The sequence below is a fragment of the Cryptomeria japonica genome, chromosome 8 (assembly GCF_030272615.1).
Source record: "Cryptomeria japonica chromosome 8, Sugi_1.0, whole genome shotgun sequence".
NCBI classification, from domain to species: domain Eukaryota; kingdom Viridiplantae; phylum Streptophyta; class Pinopsida; order Cupressales; family Cupressaceae; genus Cryptomeria; species Cryptomeria japonica.
In genome coordinates, this window is record NC_081412.1 from 162531215 (window position 1) to 162555662 (window position 24448).

Here is a 24448-nt window from a genome sequence, read left to right on the forward strand (position 1 = left end):
AAGATTGAAAGGATACAATATAATTTCTCTTCAATGAAGCATTTACACTAATCATATAGAAAGCTCTTCCAAATTTCTCCTTTAAAATTCTGCCTCCTCTTCTCGTGAACTCCCAGGAATATATGGGAAAAATAATTTCAACCTAAAATTTCTAGGTTAAAAGTTTTCTCCACCAATCAAATTAAATTATTCAAAAAAAGTAAAAAGAAATTAGATTTACTTTTATTCATAAACAATTCTTTTCCAACAAATAAAATACAAAAGTCAAATGGAAAGGTAAAAGGAAAAAGCTTTTATTAATTTTCTATTTTTCAAGATACTTTCTTTCAACATAAGCATTCAACAGCCGGTGGTGGACCTCAACGTGGATGAAGATGCAATCGAGATTGGAAGTGGGGAAGCTACACCAGGTGGAGCTGCAAAGAGAACTAGAGCGAGTGTTACGAAAGCTACTGCTGCTTCTGCTAAGGATATCCCTAATCTTAGGGATAATATCAAAGACCTGTATGGGATTAGCAGTAACTTGACTAATGCCTTGAATAATATAAATTAGTTCCTTTTGTTGGGTCTAGCTGGTTTTTGCTGGTTTTTTGGGGCTTTAGCTGGTTTTTTCTAGTTTTTTTGCTGGTTTTCCTAATGTTTGTTCCTCCTGGTTTCTTAATGCTTTTATCTTGTAAGGTCCTCTTGTAAAGGGTTTCAGGGCCCCTTCAAAACCCGCTTTTACTTTAATAAAAAACATAACCAGTCAACATTTAAATGGCAAGGCAATTACTTATTTCTTTTCACAATATATTAATACAACTTTACATAATAAAATAAGCCATTTAACTATTTAATTCTAGCAATTCATTTATTTAATTAAATCACTAGACTTAGGAGCTTAATAATCAATTAATTATGCCAACATAAAAATAACATCATCCACTCAAATAAATAACCATTTAAATAAATGGAAACACGCAAAACGAGGAATGCTCAAATGAGGACTCACAAGATGAAACACTAAAGCACTCTAACTCGCATACTGTCCAGATGGGAAAGATAACTAACTGACAACACTCACATGAGTGTGACTGCGGGTCAAGTTAGGGTCCAACAACTATCTCCTCCACTCCCATTGGACATATAAGGCACACTCAGACTTGTGAAACCAAGTGGAGTCGATACCCCGTACATACTTGGTACTAGTACATGCAATGTCCTGCACCAAAGAACCACATGTGCATATAGACAAATATATAAACAAACACGACACACACACATAGATGAAGGAGAATCGTGACGTTCCCTGTCTCACCGGAGTGAGTGAAGGAAAATCATCCCCTCGCATCCCATACACATGCAAACAAGCAACATATAAATAACGCATCACACATATAAGGTAAAAGTGTCAGTCCATGATAATGATCCATAAAAATAACATTAATCATAAGCACTGAGATACTACATAAAAGCATACACCACAAATCTAGATAAAGCATGAAATAACCTCGCATAGAGTATGAATCAATATACAATAATGTTCCACTGAACAGTCAACTGAAGTCAAACATAAAAATACAAAAAGAGTCTGATTGAGGAGAGGTACTACATCCTCCCCCCCAAGCCTAGGCTTACTCCTGGAAGCCTAAAATAGATAAGAATAAAGCTCTCTCATATTCGCTGCATCCTCCCATGTCGTCGAGGTCTCATCACCTGGGTCCCATAGGACCCTTACCTGGTCGATGGTATGACCCCTGAGGGTCAAATCTCGACGCTGAAGAATGCGCACAAGCTCCATGGAAATCTGCCCCTCCTCAACCTGCAAAGCGTTCCAATCAAGAACATGAGTCACATTGGGATGATAAGGTTGAAGAACTAAAACATGAAAGACATCGTGGATGCAGGATAGACTCGGTGGCAAGGCAAGATGGTAGGAAACAGGTCCTATCCTCTCAAGGATCTCAAAAGGGCCAAAAAAATGAGGTGCCAACTTAGAACCCTTTCCATAATGAATCACTCTTCTGCAAACGCACTCTCAAGAACACATGACTGCCAACTAAAAATTGATGATCTACTCTATGAGCATCAAAATACTTCTTTTGCCTATCCTAAGAAGCAACCAAATGCCCACGAATCTGGCTCAACCCGTTGCTCCATCTCATGAAGCATATCCATGCCTAAACTCACCCTATCCTCCAACTGATCCTAACTCAAAGGAGTATGGCAAGGATGAATATACAATGGCTGGAAGGGAGACATGCCTATAGAGCTGTGATATCCATTGTTATAAGAAAACTCCATAAGGCAAAGGTATTCCTCCTAGCTTGATTGCTGATCCATAACATATATGCAAAGCATGTCCTCCAAGACCTGATTCACACACTCAGTCTGACCATCAGTCTCTGGGTGATAAGATGAACTAAAGTTCAACTGGGTCCCCAAAGCATACTAAAGTGAGGTCCACAATGCTGAAGTAAAGATAGGGTCTCTATCAGAAATGATCCACCTTGGGATCCCATGCAACCTCACCACATCTTCCAAGAAGATTCGGGCCACCACTGCTACTATATAAGAAGATCAAATAGGAACAAAATGAGCAACTTTGGTCAGTCTATCAATAATGACCATGATGGCATCATGACGATGTGAAGAAACAGACAACCCCACTATGAAATCCATGGAAATGATATCCCATTTCCAATTCGGTACCAAATTAGACTATAAAAGCCCTATAGGGTGCTGATGCTTTGCCTTTACCCGCTGACATTCTAAGCCCTTTGACACAAAATCAGCAATGTCACATTTCATACAAGCCCAATGATATATCTGTCTAAGATTTGTGTGCATATTCTTAACACTAGGGTGTGCCGAATAAGGTGCACGATGGGCCTTAGTCATGATCAAAATGCGAAGACCCTCCAAAGGAGGTACATAGATCCATCCAAGATGTCAAAGAAGACAATTTGACTCGAGATCATATCCAGAATATCTACCCCCCAATGGTCTTCCGGACTTTGCCACAGCTCTAACATCCTAATACAAGGTGTCCTGAGGAATAACTCCAAGAATTTTCTCACTCAAGTCCACACCAAAGGACAATGTTGCAACCTCATGCTGCCTACAGCTCAAAGCATCTGCCACTACATTCTCTTTCCCCTGAATATATCAAACCTCAAAATCATACTCACAGAGGAATTCCATCCATATTTGCTATTGAGCATTCAAGTTCGGTTGCGTGAAAATATACTGCAAACTATGGTGGTCACTATGCAACTCAAATCGACGCCCCAACAAAAAATGGCACCATCTAACCAATGCATGCACTACAACTGCCAACTCCAAGTCATGAATTGGATAGTTCAACTTGTGATCCTTGAGTTTGCGAGACTCATAGGCAACCACACGTCCATCCTGCATAAGCACCGCACCTATACCTTCTAAAGAGGCATCTGTGCATACCATAAAATCTCTGGATGGGTAAGGGACTGCTAAAATTGGAGCACTAACAAGGAGTTACTTCAAGGTAAGAAAACTTGACTCGCACTACTCTGACGAAACAAACTTCCTCCCTTTCCTCTGAAGAGAAGTGATCGAGTGACCTATCCAAGAAAAACTCTAAACAAAGCGACAGTAATATCTGGCCAAACCCATAAAACTTCAAACCTCTGAAACATTGGTCGGTGCTAGCCAGTCCACAATGGCTTGGATCTTGGAAGGATCCATGGATACACCTTCTCCCAAAACTATATGACCAAGATAACTCACCTCTGATTGGAAGAAATCACACTTCGTCAAGTTTGCAAAAAGCTGATTCTCCCTCAAGCACTACAATACCTATCGCAAGTGGCCCTCATGCTCTTCCATAAATCTAGAATAAACCAATATGTCATCCAAGAACATAAGGACAAAATGATCAAGGTAGGTGCGAAAAATCCCATTCATAAGGCTCATAAAAACTGAAGGCGCGTTCATCAACCCAAATGGAACCATTGTGAACTCATAGTGACCATAACGAGTATGAAACGTCATCCTATGAATGTCTACATCATGAATGCGCAATTTATGATACCCAAATTTCAGATCAATCTAAGAGAACACCATGGCTCCCTTTAGCCGATCAAAAAGATCATCAATATGAGGCAATGGATATCGATTCCCAATGGTTACCTTATTCAACTGTCAGTAATAAATTCATAACCAAAGAGAACCATCCTTCTTCTTAATGAAGATAACTAGCACACCCCAAGGAGAAACACTAGGACAAATGAACCCCTTGGGGAACAATTCCTCCACCTGCAACTTCAACTCACTGAACTCCTGAGTAGTCATCTGATATGGTGCTCTTGAAATAGGTTTTAGATGAGGAACCAAGTCAATGCGAAAGTCTATGTCTCGCTTCAGAGGCATACCGAGAATATCCAAAGGAAACATATCAGCATACTCTTGAAGAATAGGGTGACCATCAAGAGCGATTTCTTGACTCTCTTCCTCATCCACATCCTCAAGAGAAACTGCAAAAAGATGACACCCTTGATGCATACACCACCTAAGTTGCATAGCAGAAATCATATGTAAGGTCATCTAAACACTATACTATCTTCAGATGATAGTATACATGAGCGCTGTGAGATGATAACCAATCCATCCCCAACACAACTCCATAGGACCCCAAGAGAATGACTCGAAGGTCAACTAAAGTGACAAAGGGTCATAGGTCCAACTCACAACTGGGGATGAAGGCATCTAAAAACACATGCACACTGGTAGCCAACTCTACTAGCCACCTATCCACCTGCTTAGTAGACGCGATCCTGCACCACTCCACGATGGATGAAGAAATAAAATAATCTGAAGCATTGGAATAAAAAAGTACAGAGATAGGAATACCACACAACAGACCTGCAATCTCAATAACTATACCCGGATGCTCAGCCTAATGGTCATTAACCATAGCAAACACTATGTGGGATCTACTTGCATCCCCTATGGTCGGCTTTTATACCAAATGTAATGCCCTGCCAAGAACCCCAAAGGAATACCGCATCAAAGGATGGAATTTTTTTTTTTTTTAAAGTATAAATCACATTAGGTGCATTAGTTACTATAATAGCACTATAATAACACAAGCGAAAGACTTACACCATAATTCCTTAAAGGGTTACCAATGAAGAGTAAAGCCAAAAGTTAAATTCCACAATTAAGATTAATCCAATTAACCATTAATTAATCAAAGAACATAATAAGCCATATGCAATAGCAGTTACACCATTGAAAGATTGAATGGATACAATATAATTTCTTTTCAATAAAGCATTCACACTAATCATATAGAAAGATGATAAATAACATCCAAAAATTAGGATTACATTGATCTTCCAATACATGGCTCTCAATACATTCAGAATTTATAACTTAACCAAATACAAGGTTACATAAATTTATGATACAAATGACCACACAAGTCTCCGAAGAATAATAATCTCCAACATGAGATAAAGCATGAGTCATGAACCACAAAAACACCCGCGAAGCCAATCCTCGCATGAAGGTATGAAAAATAACATCCAATGGGAAGTGGCACTACCACCCGACCATGTAATTCCCAAAATGGAATCACCCCACAGTGCTAGGAGATAGTAGAGGACCCTCAAGCAAGCAAAAGCATGACATGGTTGATAGAAGAATATGACTCCATAGAAACACAATACGACTCCACTATATTCCAGGTGACTCAACATCATAATACTCAAGTGATTCGACATCACAATACACAAGTGATTCAACATCACAAAACACAAGTGACCCTAAAGAGAGAGTGTCATTGCATAGCTTATGATGGTTACCATGGTAGGCCTCCATAGGTCCCGACCCCCATCCTGGGTTATCCTGGTAACCTTTCCCGAACCTCTAGCTCCAACTAAGTCTCATGCGGACCCTACCAACCCTTCGTGATGACAAGGTGATCAGGTTGCTATTCCAGGCCTTCCCACTACACCTTGAGCCTATACGAGCACTCAACCATGCATGGAGTACAATATCTTTATAATGTTATAAACTACCCATCTCATAATCAAATTATGAGATTATCACTTATTAGTTGACTTTTGAGGGGTTATCCTGCCATCCACTTTGGGCGCGTCCCCCACTCGAAATCCACTCTCTCAAAGGACACTAAGCAAACATGGTCACTCCACGAGGACCCTATGGTGAAATAGACAGCCATAACACTACTATACAAATACAAGTGGTCGAAACAAGGACATATTGACTCTTGGTTAACCATAAGGCAAAGATACTAGATGGTTAAGACAACAAGGTCATCATTAATCACTTGGTCAAAATAGTCAAATAAGGCATTACAGGACGACTAAACCAAAGACAAGAAATAACACAAATATAACTCTTTGCAAGGAAAGCTAATTTCACTAAGTCTGCACTCAGAAAATCTTTGAGAAAATTAGCATCATAAGTACTTGCAGCTTCATTGATTGAAGATTAAATAAAACACCCTTATACGACATTCACATCTATTTAATTTCCAAATTCAATACACCAATAAAGAATAAAATCCATATTAATTTTTCAGCCAAATAACAATATGAATTATACAAACATATAATGTATTTCCAAAATACATCCAAAATTACCAATTTGGACTTAATATTCAAGCCTTGATTTCAATCAATAAATTTATTAAACCAAGATAAAATCACTTTATAAATTACCATTTAAAATTTAACTTTAAAACCAACTTTAAAATTTATTGCATTTTATAAAATTAAATCAACGACACATAATAAATTATACCGGGAAGGGTACAAAGGCACGCGGGGGCCAAAGCCTACCTGTGGTAGTGCTGTTGTCGGTGGCCGTAGACACTACTTGCCAGTAGTGTTGCTACTATTGGTAGCAGCCACTACTGACCGGTAGCAGTCCTACCAATCGGTAGTGCTACTACCGCGTAGTAACCCTACCGACTGGTAGTGCTGCTACCTGTGGGTAGCCAGACATTACCATCCTGCGTGGTGGGGCTAGCCTGCCACATGGGTAAGGTTAGATTAATTTATAATAAATTTTCTTCTTCCCTTGCATTTTAAAATCAATTTAACATGAAATCAATTCATCCCTTGTTCATTTCACAGGCACACATACACAGTGCCAAACTCTAGAATACAAAGGGATATTTACCAATAAGGTGAGTGGTGAATAAAATCACACGAGAGCCCCAATTAAATAAATATATTTAGGCAACAAAAGAAGAATTTAAAGGATAGGAGGAGGATTATAATAATTTTCTTCACCTCCATATATAGGAAGAATTCCTTGCATCTTGCAAAAAGGCAATTAACCAATTTTTGCCATCGTAAGCCCCAAGTCTTGGGCAAATAGATACTAGAAAACACACAACAATCTAAATCCATTCCTTTCTATAACAAATAGAAGAGGTAATTCTAGAACTTGATTCTCAAGAACAAATAACAAACAACAAATAGAAAGATGAATCATTTCCTTTCTATATGAAAACATTTGATATGAATTCCACAAAATCAACAATAACAGTCACTCTTCCTTTCCTTTCAATCATTCAACAAGAATTTACAAGGAGATTTTCATTTTTCAACACAGGAAGCAACTAAAACATTCAAAAATTAAATAGCAAAACAAGAAGAGATTATCCAACATTCAAGCAAACTAAGAAGCAAAATGATGGAAGAATCCCAATTCTTGCAAACCAAATCCAATTCCAGCTCCTCTTCCAGAGTAGTTTTCCAAATTTCTTCTTTAAAATTCTACCTCCTCTTCCTGTGAACTCCCAGGAATATATGGGAAAAATAATTTCAACCTAAACTTTCTAGGTTAAAAGTTTTCTCCGCCAATCAGATTAAATTATTTTAAAAAAGTAAAAAGCAATCAGATTTACCTTTATCCATAAACAATTCTTTTCCAACAAATAAAATACAAAATTCAAATGGAAAGGTAAAAGGAAAAATCTTTTATTAATTTTCTATTTTTCAAGATACTTTCTTTCAACATAAGCATTCAACATTTAAATGGCAAGGCAATTACTTATTTCTTTTCACAATATATTAATACAACTTTACATAATAAAATAAGCCATTTAACCATTGAATTCTAGCAATTCATTTATTTAATTAAATCAATAGACTTAGGGGCATAATAATCAACTAATTATGCCAACATAAAAATAGCATCATCCACTCAAATAAATAACCAGTTAAATAAACGGAAACATGAAAAACGAGGAATGCTCAAATGACGACTCACAAGATGAAACACTAAAACATTTTGACTCGCATATTGACCAGACGGGAAAGACAATTGACTGATAACACTCACATGAGTGTGACTGTGGGTCAAGTTAGGGTCCAACAAATATCTCCTCCACTCCCATCAGACATATAAGGCACGCTCAGATGTGTGAAACTAGGTGGAGTCGATAGCCCATACCTACCCGGTACTAGTACCTGCAATGTCCCGCACCAAAGAACCACACGTGCATATAGACAAATATATAAATAGACACGGCTCGCACACCGATGAAGGAGAATCATGATGTTCCCTGTCTCACCGGAGAGTGAAGGAAAATCATCCCCTCGCATCCCATACACATGCAAACACACAACATATAAATAACACATCAAACATATAAGATAAAAGTGTCAGTCCATGATAATGATCCATAAAAATAACATTAATCATAAGCACTGAGATATTGCATAAAAGAATACACCACAAATCTAGATAAAGCATGAAATAACATCGCATAGAGTCTGAATCAATATACAATAATGTTCCACTTAACAGTCAACTATTGTCAAACATAGAAATACAAAAAGAGTTTGATCGAGGAGGGGTACTATAGAAAGGATGCTTGTAACATGCGATGACACTCCACCCCTACATGTGTCCTTTGTTTTATTTACGCTTATATCTTGATTGGATGGTACGCCTCTGGGATTTTATATTTGTGATTGTCTTGTGATTGATGTATGATTATATACTATTGTAGTGCTTGAGATGTTGAGTCTCTTTGGTTGTTAGGTTTCAGTTTATGTCTAGAGTGTGTGTTTGGACCCTGTTTCATCTCCTAGCACGAGGGGTGGTTCCTTTGGTTCCACATGGTCGGGTGGTTGATGCATTTTTCCATTGGGATGTCTTCATTGGATTCTTGCATGGATGTGGTGTTAGACAACTCAAATAACTAGAGGACAAAGTCTAAGAGGGGGGGTGTGAATCAGTTGTCAACATATTACAAAACTTTAAGCATTCAAATCCTTATTACCATAACACATAAACTCAATACCGAAATGCATAAAACAAATACCAGAATAATTGATATAGCAATTAAACATAAACATAAATCATAGAACAATTACCATCCATCCAGAACACATGACACCAAAATTTATACGTGGAAAACCCAGTAAAGGGAAAAACCACAGTGGGAAGCCTACCCTCAATCAGATAATACTTTTGCAGTAAGTATGTGATTAAAAAATGAGGGGCTTGCACATGCAAGAAGGCCAATAGCCTAGAGCACATTGCTCATCACAAAAAGGAGCCTCACTGACTACAAAATAAATCTAGACTACAATCTGGAAAGAAGAGTGAACTGCAAAGATATCATCTCCTATGCCTGAGTACAGTTTCCATTAAGCTTGGTACCAGAGGTCTTAAACCTCTTTTACCAACCCAATTCAATCACCTATGATTGACCAAAACTCTTGCATATGATTACAACATTATTCACATAGGTAATCGCATAACCATCCCATAACCATAATCCCTTTATCCCCGTGAGCTACAAATAGATCTTACATCATATATATACCAACCTGGGACCTAAACAATTAGGTCAACCACCTAAAAGATAATACTTTAAATTCATAACATAAACCCACAATCCAATGATCAACCAAGTCAGCTTAGCCTGAAAATAATGTGAACCAATCAATCAATTCAACTGGTAACGCATGGGGAGCATCCACCAACACGTTACACAAACCGGTCCATAACATAGATAACACCAGACCCAAAATAGGTTGCCATAAACCAAATCCAAAACCATCGATCAATAGGACATGAACAAGATAACCAACACCATCCCGAAAGCCATCTAGAAGCCGCATCAACACCACTTATCACATGCATCAAAAGATCTTCAACAAAGCTCTCCCAGTAAAACCCTTACCGGTGACCAAAAGGCTTACTAGAACAAATGATAGTATCCAAGTCATCAAATCTTGAACCAACTGATCATGATACACATCTGAATAGAATGAATAACAGATCCATATAAATTCCACAAACCAAAGCATACTGAAACATACCAGATTAATATCATAATCCAACCACTCTACCAAAACCAACTAGAAACCGGTAAACAACCAAAACAGTCGGTGTTGCCATCAATGACAAAACATCAATGCACCTTTGGCATTGATGGCAACACTAGATGTGAAAAACATCCAAGTGCCAAGAAATGCCAAACAAGTCTCTCCCTATGGAAGACAACCAACAATCTCCCACAAAATGATATAGAAATGAAGCTCTGAACCAAACTCCCCTAATGAATATATCTCTCCCTTATGTTTTTCACAAGAAGAACTCTCTCCCTTTGACATCAATGCTAGAGATCTGATATAAATATCAAAGAAAAGTCACAAATCCTCTAATTCTTACAGCTGACTACTCTCCCTGAGTAGTAGCACCACCACATCAATCTGTAATGAGTAATAGCTCTGATAATGCATACCGGACTGATGCCAATCAACATCACTCAGGTCTCAACCGGAGGGGCAGAAACCCCCAATCTATCTTTGAAGTACTCAAATGATCTTTAGGAAAGGTTTAGTGAAGATGTCTGCAATCTTCTCTTTAGTGTTCACATAAACTAGTTTGACTTAATTTGCTTCCACCTTCTCCTTCAAAAATTTATACTTGATAGATATGTACTTTGTCTTAGAATGAAATACCAGATTCTTTGATATATCAATAGCAATAGAGTTATCACAGTGAATAACTATCGGTTCATTACAATCCACCTTTATATCCTTCAACATTTGCTTTATCCATATAACTTGTGTACAATTAGTAGCAGCAACAACATACTCATCTTCAACAATAGATAAAGAGGTACATGGCTGCTTTTTTCTGATCCATGAAACAAGTTTCTTTCCAAGAAAGAAAGCTCCATCGGATGTGCTCTTTCGGTCATCAACATCTCCAGCCCAATCTGCATCTGTATATGCATGTAATGTAAAGTCATCATTTTAGGATACCACAAACCATATTCAGTTGTTCCCTGTAAATACCTAAAAATCCTTTTCACTGCACTCTCATGATTTTCTCTAGGATCACTTTGATATCTTGATACAATACAAACTACATTCATTATATCCGGTCTAGTCTGAGTCAAGTATAACAAACCTTTAATCATAGACTTGTACCTTGTAGAATTTACCAGTGAAGTATCATTGGAGTTAATTTAATTTTTGGATTTATTTACTTTAAAACTGACCACTAATTTCTTCTTTCATTTATTTTGTTCTTTTGGTGGCAATTGTCACACTTTATTTCTTGATTGATTTCTCCGACAATTTTTTTTTCTTTTCATGATTTTATGTCTGATTTAATGATCTTTCCTTTGAATTTCTTTCAATTCTTGTCTATAGTGGTCATTCCGAATGTTGAAGTATTATGGGCCCTCATCATGAGTCAAGTGTTGTTTCTATCATGTTCATTTTGAACCTCTGATAGTGTGTGCAAGGGAGGACACCACAGAGAAGTGCACTAAACTTAAGGAATAATTAGATAAAGTCAATATCAGTTGAATAAATGAAATATGTTAATGAGATGAAATGTACCAGTAACTTTTAGGATTGTATGGATGTTAGATAGAAGTGCATTTGGATTTGAGAATTTTGTAATATATGAAATAGTTTAATGCAAAAGAACTGTTGATTTCATACCTTCCAGGAGTGCTTATGTGTATATATATATCATACATAATTAATGGATTAGAGTGACTTGAATAATTTGATTGGATGAAAGGTGCGTGAATGTCAGTATCAGAGTAGCATAGCAGAAGTGCATTAGAGACTGAGTAGTTTGAATACTGTAAATCTTGTTTTTCTTGAAACTATAGGATTTAGATTTTTGGTAATTGCGAGATTCTATTGATCTTATTCGGTCTAGAATGAAGTTTATCCAAATTCTCCTCATACAGGTGTATGACATGATACATCTTAAATAATATAAGGATGTGCCTATGAGTGAAATATTGTGTAAAATGCATATTTATATTCTTAATTGCATATAACTAGATGTTAAAGTAGTGTCGCCATGCTTGAATGGTGTGAGTTATTATGATTTTTGGTTATAGATGTTAACATGGAGATAGGAATTATAGTTTTAGTCTTGCAAAATGTGGTTAAATAAAGTTCTCTTGAATATATTTTAAGGATTTAGCATGCTTATTGTAACTAGTAAGAGTTTTGTGACTTGTTTTATCTCTTATGTAATGCATTCACTTTGAATAATTGAAGCATAGTAAGGAAACTATTGTTGTCGTTATCTTACTTTGCGCTAGGAAATATTTGAATTAAGATGTTTTGAGTTGATGTGTGTATGCTTTCAACTTAATCCTTGATGACTTCCAGGAGTAAGTCGAGCCCAAGGGGGGGAGGATGTAGTGGCCCTCCTTGATTTATCCTATATTTTTGTACATCAAAGGAATATATTGATCTAGCTTAGTCTATTTTATGATTATTTGATGGTATCATGTTATGTACTAACCCTATTTCATGATTATATTGGATATGATGATGGATCTATATTTGATGATTTACATGTGTTCATTATTCATGATGGATCATATTGCTTATGGGATTTTGATGACATCATGATTACACTAACCCTACTCTATGATTTTGATGACTGAGTTGATGCTATGATGCTTGTGAGTTTTCTTCTAGTGTCTTCGTGATTAGAGACGATGTCATACCACTCATTGCGAGCACGATATGATGTTGCGATTCTTTATCACTTGCCTGATCATTTATGATTCATATTTGTTGTATATATGTTATATTGCATTTAGTGGTGGGTGCAGGATTGCAGGTACTAGACATTGACTTCACTTGGTCTCACAGGTCTGAGCGTGTCTTTATCCCAATGGTAAGTTGTTGGAGATGGCATGTATTTCTCTCTCATAGTCTAGGCTTAAGTTGATACCCTTGTCAATTAGTGTCTTGGATGGAGTCGTTGGTCTGAGTCATGCAATAGGTTGTTCAACCTTATGTCGGGTTGCCTTGTGAGTTTGTGATTACTTATTAATTAATAATTAATCAGTTTATATAATTCATTTAGTATTAAATTAAATTAATGGATGACATAAATATTTGATATTAATGTGTGAACTATTATTATTGGAGAATAATTATTCATTAATGTTTATTTTATGATCTATATTTTATTGGTTATTTGGAATTGTGGAAATTAAGTAACCGATTACTACATATAGCCCATTAGTGTAAATTATTAAATAATGGTTAGTACAAATACAATATTTATATTTACTCAGAATTAATTAATAATCAATTGGTGAAATTATATTAGTTGAGTATTTATGCTTATCGGTAAATCCATTTATTTATTATTTATTTGATTATATGTATGTGGGAGAAATTTATAGTATTGAGTTTAAATTATATTGGCTAGAGCATTAATATGCATCTATACATTTATTTATTTGTTTGTTGTTTATCTATTTATTTATTTTTGTCTCATCTGTTTATTGGTTATTTATTATTTATTTATATTGGTTTTGATTTATTATTTGAGATTTTGACTTATTGGATTATTATTTATTTATTTGTTGCTTAATTATTGGATGGGTATTTATGTCCGTTCGTATGTTTATTTATTTATCATCTTTATTGTTTATTTATTTATTATTTTGGTTATTTATTTATTTGCATTGTTATTTTATTTATTTGTTATTATTTATGTACCTACCCCTTATTATGATTGACCCTTTTGGGAGTTGTGATTTTGAGGATAATATTACATAATTATTTGTTTGTTTATATATATTATTTGTGGTCCTATATTTAATTGGAGCATTTATATATATTGCCTTTACTTTATTTTATTGGGCTTTAATTTATTATTATTGTTTATTATATTATTATAATATATTCTCTTTTTACACGGTAAATAAGTTTTATTATATTTCCCACCTACCATTAATTATTATTGGTTATGTATTGGAGAAATAAAATGTTATATAAGGTGGGATAGGTAAGATTTATTGGTTTTTGGATTATTTTCATTGGCCGACATTGAGACTATGTTTTGAATGATTTTCTATTTAAATGGCAACCTGTGCATTTTGTCGGGTTACCCTCTGGAGAATTTACTTGGTTGTTGATAATTTTGGTTGAAGGCTTGGAGTTTGGATTTTTGCTTTGGATTGTTGCGCTTCTTTAGATTTGTCTTTCCATCACTTCAATTTCCAAGTTGGAGGATCTTACTTTTGAATTTTATTTTTATTTCTTATCTTCTCTGTGTCTTCAGAGAAAAGATTGTTTTCTAGGAAATGGGAAAAATATTTGTATAGTTTATATAGTTAAAGAATGAAATATTTCATGGGTAATTTAATATTATAAAGTTTTGATTATATTATTGGGAATTAATATTTAAGAATTTTGCCATTGCCATTAATGGCCGGCAAAGGGATTTCTGGTTCTATGATTTGGCTTCTTGTGTGTGGTATTTCATTTGGAATCTGGGTTTTATCTTTGCCTAGTGAATTTCTTGTGACATTGGAGGTTTTGGGAGTGTTATCCGGGTTTATTGTATACTCTGTGAAATTTTGTTGCAAGTGATAGAGCTTTTGTTTTGTGAAATCTTTCATGTTAGTCTATGGTTTTCTATGTTGTTTATTTCATCCTTTTTCCTTATGTGTGGGCATTTCCTTTAAGTTTGATTTTGAGACTTAGAACTTTTCCTGTGACTTTTATTCTGGATTTGTATTTCTGGTATTTCCATGTAAATTTTCTGAGGATATTATATGCACTAAAGTTTATATCAAATGCGATACTTTATATTTCATATGCGTTGTTTCATTGGTTAAATGTACCTTTTTGTTCATTGTACGCGCTACTTTATGTTTCATATGCGCTGAATGATGTTTCCTATGTGCTTCAGGAATTATTGAATGCATTGTTAGAGTTTGTATATGTGCTGTAGAGTTAGTCATATGCACCACTCTGTGTATCATATGTGCTATTTTGTGTAGTTTTTGTGTTTTTCTTAGTTTGCTTATTTGTGATGAATTTTTCAGATCCATTCTTGTACCAAAGGCTTGTATTGAGGCTTTTTGATGTTTTCCTATATTGTACGCTTTCAAATTTGATGTTTTATTGGTATTTTGTGCTTCGACAAGTTGATATGCCTTGTTTTAGAGGTTTTATATTTTCTCCAACATGTTGAATTGCCATGTTGTGAGGTATATTTTGTTTTTTTGCTCCAGCAAGTTGATGAGCCTTGTTGTAGAGGATTGGTTCATATTTATGATAGATTTTGATGTTTTATGCTTATGGCTATTGATTCATTATTATGATGTGAGGCTCTTGTTTTGACATTGTTGGCATTGGTTGCTTATATATGTTTATGGATTCTTTGGATGTTTCTTTGAGCCTCCTTGTAGTTAATGTTATTCTGGAACATGTTAGGGGGAGTGGGATTTCATGTGATGACCAGGGTCGTGAGAGATAGGCTACTAAGAGGTTCCTTGTAAGGATTCTTAGAGTCTAGACCGCTAGGGCACATTGGAAGTTTTTCCTTATTGTAATCAAGTGATAACATTAATAATTAATTAGATGTGTTGGGTACCTAGGATTCACCTAATCAAGATAATTAACGGATGTGAGCCCCAAGACTTAGTCCTAGGGAGGATGTTTTAGGATAAGCTTGGGAAGGCCATTATGATGGCAAATCGAACTCCCTCGATCTCTCATAGGTTGAGTTGGTTCCGCATGTGTGTCACTTACCAAGAGGTTCCTTGAAAGGATGCTTGGAGGTCTAATCTATCAAGAGGTTCCTTGAAAGGATGCTTGTAATATGCGATGACACTCTACCCCTACATGTGTCCTTTGTTTGATTTATGCTTATATCTTGATTGGATGGTATGCCTCTAGGAGTTTATATTTGTGGTTGTCTTGTGATTGATGTATGATTATATACTATTGTAGTGCTTGAGTTATTGAGTCTCTTTGGTTGTTAGGTGCCATGTTAGTTCTAGAGTGTGTGTTGGGACCCTGTGTCATCTCCTAGCACGGGGGGTGGTTCCTTTGGTTCCATATGGACGGGTGGTTGATGCCTTCTTCCTTTGGGATGTCTTCATTGGATTATTTCATGGATGTGGATTATTCTATCGTGATGGCTTATGGATGAATATTGTAGCAAATAGATGCATTTGATCTTATATCACTTGTTATGTATATATCATGTAAATATTGTAAATGTAGTAGAAGAGTAATGCTCTTGATATATTGGATATATGTATATAATGGTAGATGTTAACTTAGGACTTCATTATGATTGGTGAAAGAAAACATTGAGATGTATTGTAATGTATCCCATAGCTTGTGGACTAGTAGTGGATTGAAGTCATTGTAATGATTTTGTTGTAAGAGAATATTCTACATGTATGAAGTATTGATGATGACATTAAAGGAATGTTCTTAATACAAAATTTGTTATACTTGGTAAGTGGATATCTCTAGAATATGAATGTGAATGGGTAGTTGTTAGGACAAATGGTTAACCTTATGGAAATGAACTAGATTGTATTAGAACTAGGATGCAATTATGACTCTAGTAGGAGGATAAGTATGGATGTATTTTAGTGTATTTTGTAATAGACTTTTGAAATGGGAAATAATAATGGAATTATGGTTGTGCATTTGGTATTATGTGTATGCTATTAAGGAATTAGAAATGTGAATATAATATATTGCTATTAAGGAATTAGAAATGTGAATATAATATATTGCTATTTAGTAAATCATGATGGGGGAAGTATACATATGATCATGTTGGAATATGAATGAAAAAAGGGAATTAGGAATATTTGGTATTGGTGCTCTAAAATGAACCTAATTGGAATGGATTAGTTAACATTGTAATGGATTGAATTTCATGATAGGTAGTTAGTAGATTATCTTACTTATGTTGCATGGAAGGATTAAATGGTAATGGATATGTTTTGTGTTGAATTAGTAAATGATTATTCATATATATGCATGAAAGGAAATAGAAACTCATGGTATTAGGTTGCATTAGATAGTAGTAGTGATCATGATAACATTTGCTTGTGGTGATCTCATAAGTAATGACGTTGAGATACCCTAGGGAGATATAAGTGAATTTTATGTAGTGTTTATTTCCACTTGTGTAATTAGTTCATGTATTTATAATATATGTTCGTGATGGTTAAGTGCATATTATGTTGATGGATGTCAATTCAATGAGTAGAATATGTTATGTGTTGCAATAGATGATGTTTTAAAAAAAAAATCTCTATTAGTATGTTATTTGCTTAATTTCTCTAGGGTCTTTTGGTGAGAATTACATGTGAAATAGGCATTTGTGTCATGTTGTCACATGATTTCCTATGCTCGAATCTCATGTTTAGTCATTTTCCTAGATATCTATTCATGAAATGCTTCAGAATCTGAGGTTGTTCCTCTTTAACATTTTCTTTTGGTTGGGATACACACTCAATCTAGAAAAGAACCACTTATCGTATCTTAGTACTGACATCTTTTGATTACTATATCTCATACACTTAATCAATTGCTCTAAATCATTGTGATATCTTAGTCGAAGACATGGCTAGTGAATAATCTAAAAGATTGCTTCAATGCCACTGTAATTATCAAACCCACATAAGTTTCATCACTTATAAGCCAATGCAAGCAAAATCAGAAGAGAAAAAGACAATATCAAAAGATCAAAAGCATGATCAAGAAAATAAATATCAAGAAGAAGAAAAAAAAATGAAATATCAAAATGCTTGGCTATGGGAACATGCGAGTAACTCCATCGGGGCTTGGATGCCTGGCTGACAATAGAAAAATATTTGTGATATTATAGCGATAACCTCGTCGGAGCTATGGATGCTTGCTGGCAGTGAGGCTCTATCCATGATGCTTTTGAAGTCAGGGTAACTCATGTAGCTAGCCATGATGGATTTTGAAGATTACAATGATCATATGAGCCGAAATGAAACCAATTGCACACACATGGGTAATCAAAGACTAAATAACTTGATCCAGTTTGGGATTCTTCTTCCCTTTTAACTATGCTTCCTAGTCGCTAGATATGTACGATTGAATTTTTTCGGAGGTTCAAGTGTGGGTTGGGTCTCTATCTTTGAAAAAGTTTAGGAACACTTATTCAGGTAGTGCTAAATACTGTGACAATATTACATATTGCCTTTTTTCAAATGGAAGCCTCTATGCCTGGGGGCAAAGTTCATCCACTCTATTCTTCCTACCATATCTCCCATTATCTTTCCTCCGATATCCATTACCCTATCTAAATTCATCATTATCTATGATCTTGCTTCACTTTATCCATACTATCTATCATATCTATTCATTGCTTCCATCATCCAGTGCTATCTACGATCTTGCTTCACTTTATCCATACCATCTATCCTATCTATTCATTGCTTCCATCATCTAGTGCTATCTATGATCTTGCTTCACCTTATCCATACCCTCTAGTCCATATCCCTTCTCCTATCTATTCATTGCTTCCATCATCCGTCACTATCTATGATCTTGTTTCTCCTATCCATATCCTATCTCTATCCATATCCCCTTTTCCATCCTTGATCTTGATCAAAACTAAGGACAAAACACGATTTCAAAAATCGCTTGACGCGTCCCTTCATATTCCATAATAAGCTACGTCCATCTTTCACCCATTCATCTTTACCTCAACAGTTCATTCATCCATGAATAATATTAATTTCATTGCTAGATGTTGGGCCAAAATAAATACATATTTCTTCTAATCCAAAAAGCTCCAAAAATCACAAAATGTCCAAAAACTAAATATAAAAAAATTGACAAAATCAAATAAAAATTAAAAATCAAAGCATGACAACATGGACCATCCATCAAATTAGATCAACAACAGACAAACTCTCCAAAGTTTACAATCAAATTGATCACATGTCTTGTTCACCAATCCATCTATCAACATCAACATGTCTTATACAGGGAAAGGTAAACTCGAAACTAGACAGATTGGTCTTATACGGGGTACTCACTCTTTGAAACCAGACATTCCTATCAATCATCGAGTAATCAAAATAATGGCATAGAGCAGTATGACTGCTGGATTTTGTTCTAGTTAGCCTTATCTTTATCAATTCATGGAAGTACAAGTCTAATCTTTCAAAAATAAAAATAAAAATTGAAAATATGCAATAAAAACATGTGGCAAAAACCTGGCAACAAGTGCTATTTGTGATAAAATGACTCCTCCATCTATTTGTACATATCATATCCACCCATTTGAGCCACCACCATAAATTCACAATTTCACTAATGCTTATCAATCCTGGACATACTTAGCATAGTCACTGTCCTTGATTATCTGAACAGTTATCCGTATCATATCCCGCCATGGCTTGGTGGTCAATGTACATATTGCATATCATAAGTAGTATCTACAGTGGGGGAAAAATCCTAACCTTGCTGGGGGAAGATCACCTTTGGGTTTCAAACAGACAGTCAATCACAACAAACACATCAAGATGAAAACAAGATCACGACAATCAATGGTAAAACAAAGAAACATGAGATGATCAAAGCTAAACAACGAGGCATATGCAAGATGTTTTATCCGGAAAAGATACATAGGATAGCATGCATGTTTATCTATGGTTATTTTCAATTTTTCCTTATCATATCTCCCAAGTGACTCAAGGATGTCTTGAAATGAGAGAAGCAAGGAAGGACTATGATATTTTCTTTGTTTGCTAGTTGTGAGCGAAGCCTTTTTACTATGCAAATTTGTTCTACAACGTGATCCAGTGGCATATCACTAAGGACATTTCCAATTTGTATAGGACAAAGGATAACTCATCTATTTACGCAAGCTGCACTTAGGTCATCATGGTTCAATTATACCTCGATGCTTTTGCTATCTTGCAATATCAAAACCCATGTAACTTATACTCAGGTCATCATGGTTCAATTATACCACGATGCTTGTATCAACTTTCAACATATCAAAGGCTCAATGATGATAAAAAAGAAGCATATCTAATTTGACCGAAAAGGTGACAATATGAAGAATGAGAGTGTATTTCATATCAGGTTCATATGATTGTTAAGTGCTTAGGTGCATTTTTCAGATCATTCCTAAAATTTGTATTTAGTTGCATTATCATATCATGGCATTTAGTTGCATATCATCATCATCTAGTCACATTCATCATTGCATCCATCACATGCATATCTATCCCATCATCATGGAATCTTTTTTCACTTTCATATCTTCATCATTCATCCAACTATCATCTATCATGTCTTATACAGGATATATCTTTCCTGAAACCAGTCGTTTTGATCAAGTCTTATACAAGATATATCATTCCTAAAATGAGATGTTTTGATCATATTTGTCTTATATAGGAGGTGTCATTCCTAAAACCAGACTTGATCTCAATCTTATCAATTCTATCAATCCATTTCAACTGATCCATTCTATCATGTCTTATACCGGATGTATCTTTTCTGAAACTAGAAGTTTTGATCAGGTCTTATACAGGATATATCGTTCCTGAAACCAGATGTTTTGATCATCTTTGTCTTATACAGGAGGTGTCATTCCTGAAACCAGACTTGATCTCAATCTTATCAATTCTATCAATCTATGTCATCTGATCCATTCTATCATGTCTTATACAAGATGTATCTTTCCTGAAACCAAACGTTTTGATCAGGTCTTATACAGGATATATCGTTCTTGAAACCAGAAGCTTGATCATATTTGTCTTATATAGGAGGTGTCATTCCTGAAATCAAACTTGATCTCAATCTTATCAATTCTATCAATCCATTTCATCTAATCCATTCTATCATGTCTTATACAAGATGTATCTTTCTTGAAACTAGACATTTTGATAAGGTCTTATACAGGATATATTGTTCATGAAACCAAACGTTTTATCATATTTATCTTATGTAGGAGGTGTCATTCTTGAAACCAGACTTGATCTCATTCTTATCAATCTAATCAATCTTATCAAACCCATGCATGTCATCAACTATCCACTCTTCTATCTTTCAAATAACATTCTTCTTCTTTCGAGAGATCATTCATGCCTTTAGTGCAGGAATGATCTCCTAAGAGGGCATTATCATGTAGAATATTCATATCAATTTCATATCAGTCTCATATCAACACCAACTTCATATTGAATTCTCATATCAAATCAATTCTTCATGTCCAGGGCTTCATATCGACAATTTTGATGACAACACCATATCAAGAATTTTGATGACATATCGAGTGTTTTTCTTTGAGCCAACATGCGGTCACATGTCACTTCAAAGAGGGGCAAAATGTAGACACCTAAACTTACACAACTAATTAAATGAATTTTATTCATTTAATCATCATTTATTCGCTTATCAATTAGACAGGTTTAATTAATATCCATATTCTTCCAATCAGCCTATTAATCAAATTAAAGATTTGATTAAAACCCTTTTCTTCTAGCCTAACCTATTAGTTAAACTAAGGTTTGATTAAGTACTCTTTAGCCATTTAATTGAATAAATCTTATTTATTTAATTAAAACCCCCTTTTTCTCTTTTAATTGAATTTACATTTTATTAAAATCCATTTGCATTTAAATAAATCTTCGCATATGCATAGATTATCACTTATGATCATACTTAACATATGCATAGATTATCGCTTATGATCATTTTGTTAGCGCATATGTTAAGTATGATAGCGCATATGCATAGGATAATGCTTCTGCTTTGGTTGTTTGCACTTTTGTAGCTAAAGTTAGTGCTTTTGCTTTGTTTTGTGCATATGTTCGTAGGGTTAGTGCATTTGCTCAAAAAGATAGCGCATATGCTTTTGTTTAGCGCTTTTTCTCAATAGGATAGCGCAAATGCTGTAGTTTAGCATTTTTGCTCAAAATTTGATGTTTTTGATAAATGCAAAAGCTAAAATCACTTTGATGATTAGATTTAACGTGTTTAATGTGCGTGTATGATGAATAAGGACTTGATTGATTGATGAATGTTGTTGGATAGATCGATCGATCGATTGATTGATTGATTGATTTGATTGGATTATCTCTAAGAAACCGATTTAGTTTCTAATGCAAGAGCTTAGCAGAGTTTTGATTGAACTCAGTGATTGATATAAAACCATGATTGATAGGTTTTAAAATGATTTGATAGCTTAAGTTGCTTCAGTTTGATTTGATAGATTCGATAGCCTAGGTTGCTTCAGTTTGATTTGATAGATAGATAGATTAGCGATTGCTTTGATTTGATAGATAGATAGATTAGAGAGTTTGATTTGATAGATAGATAATTGATGATTGATCTAATTCTCTTGATAAGTAGGAGAAACTTGATGTTCTCTAGTGTCAGGAGAAATTACCGGCAGTACGTCATTTAGTGCCAGAGCTGACACAGGCTGAGGTTAAACATATAGATGCCTGTGGTTTACGCCATCTGTTGTATATGCCTAAGATTACACATAATAGAGGATTGTTGATGGAGTTAGCTGATAGATGGCATAGTGAGCATAACACTTTCCACTTGCCCACGAGTGAGATTAGTGTGATGCTCGAGGATGTCTATAGGATTTTGCACGTCCCAATGACTGGCGAGTTAGTGCAATATGATTTTCAGGATCGTGTTGGGACAGAGGCTTGTAGAGCCGTGTTTGTTGATGATACTAGCTCATCCATTTCCTTGTATTATGCCCAGTATATACTAGCTCATCCATTTCCTCATATTACTTGTATACACATAAAAATTGGCTATGAGAAATTAAATAAATTTTAATAATTATTCTTCTATTAAATAGTTAATTTGAAAAGACTAATTTATTGATTCATTTTCATGTCTTTCTATTAATTAATATTTTATTAATTAATTAATTTATCCTATTCTTCTAATTAATTAAATATCTAATATTTAATTATTCTTCTAACCAAGTTAATTAAATATCTAATATTTAATTATCTCCTCCAAACAATTAAATATCTAATATTTAATAGTTATTCTCCTATCCTATAGTCTCAAAAATTAAATAATTCCTAAATTATTTAATCTTTCTTATCCAACTCACCCTCCATCTCCACTTCATCTTCCCTTTTCCAACTCATCAAACATGTGGCTAAGAAAAATAATATTTCTTAAATATTAATTTATCATTTATCTTCAACTACCAAAATTTAATGAAAATTGTGTACGTACACATATTTCATAACCATTTCCTATATTCTCTCCAACATCCCCTACATCTTAGGAAGGACTTGAGTCCACTTGTTCTATCATGCCTAAATCTTCTCCAACCATCCCTAGATTCTCTCAGTCAGCAACACAGTCAAGGTGAGATGAGTGACACTTGTCTTCTCCTTCCCCCTTTCTCTCAACCTTCACCTTTGCTCACAACCATCCAAATCTATAGATTTGATCATGACCATTGATCTAAGCCACATAGTCTAATCCTCTCAAAGTCTATAAAATCAAGAGCTTCATTTGAGAGAGAGTTAGATTTCAAGAGACTTCAAGTGCATTTTGCAAGCTAATCATATGCATCTGTGAGTTTTAGTTTTGAAGCAAATAGAAATTATCATATAATATCATTTAGCATAATCATTTAGTATAATCATGTAGTATTGCATATCATAGTATCAATTAACTAAAAGTTATCAGTCCATTCTTCATATGCCATCTTGGAAGCCATCGGTGCATTGTCTAAGAGCACACCATTTGTAACCAGGAACAGTGGAGTTAGGACACAATGAGACATAAATCATGAAGGTAAACTAATGTTTTATTTTAGTATGTATTTCATGTAGTTTTAGTGGTTGAATTTGGATTTCCTGTATGCATTTCCATTTGTATTTTATGAAACTAACTTATTACAGGTAGCATTCTGAGGATGAAATTCAAGCTCATACATTTTGGCGCCCACCGTGGGGCTCATAAGCCTCACATATACTTTTAAAAATCTTGCAAATAGCTAAATTAACGCATTTGTAATGCAGATTCATGCATGTGTGAATTCTGACAATGCTTTTGTTCTGCAGGTTAGCGCATTTGCCTTTTATGTTAGCGCATTTGCAACATAGGTTAGCGCATGAGCATTCTAG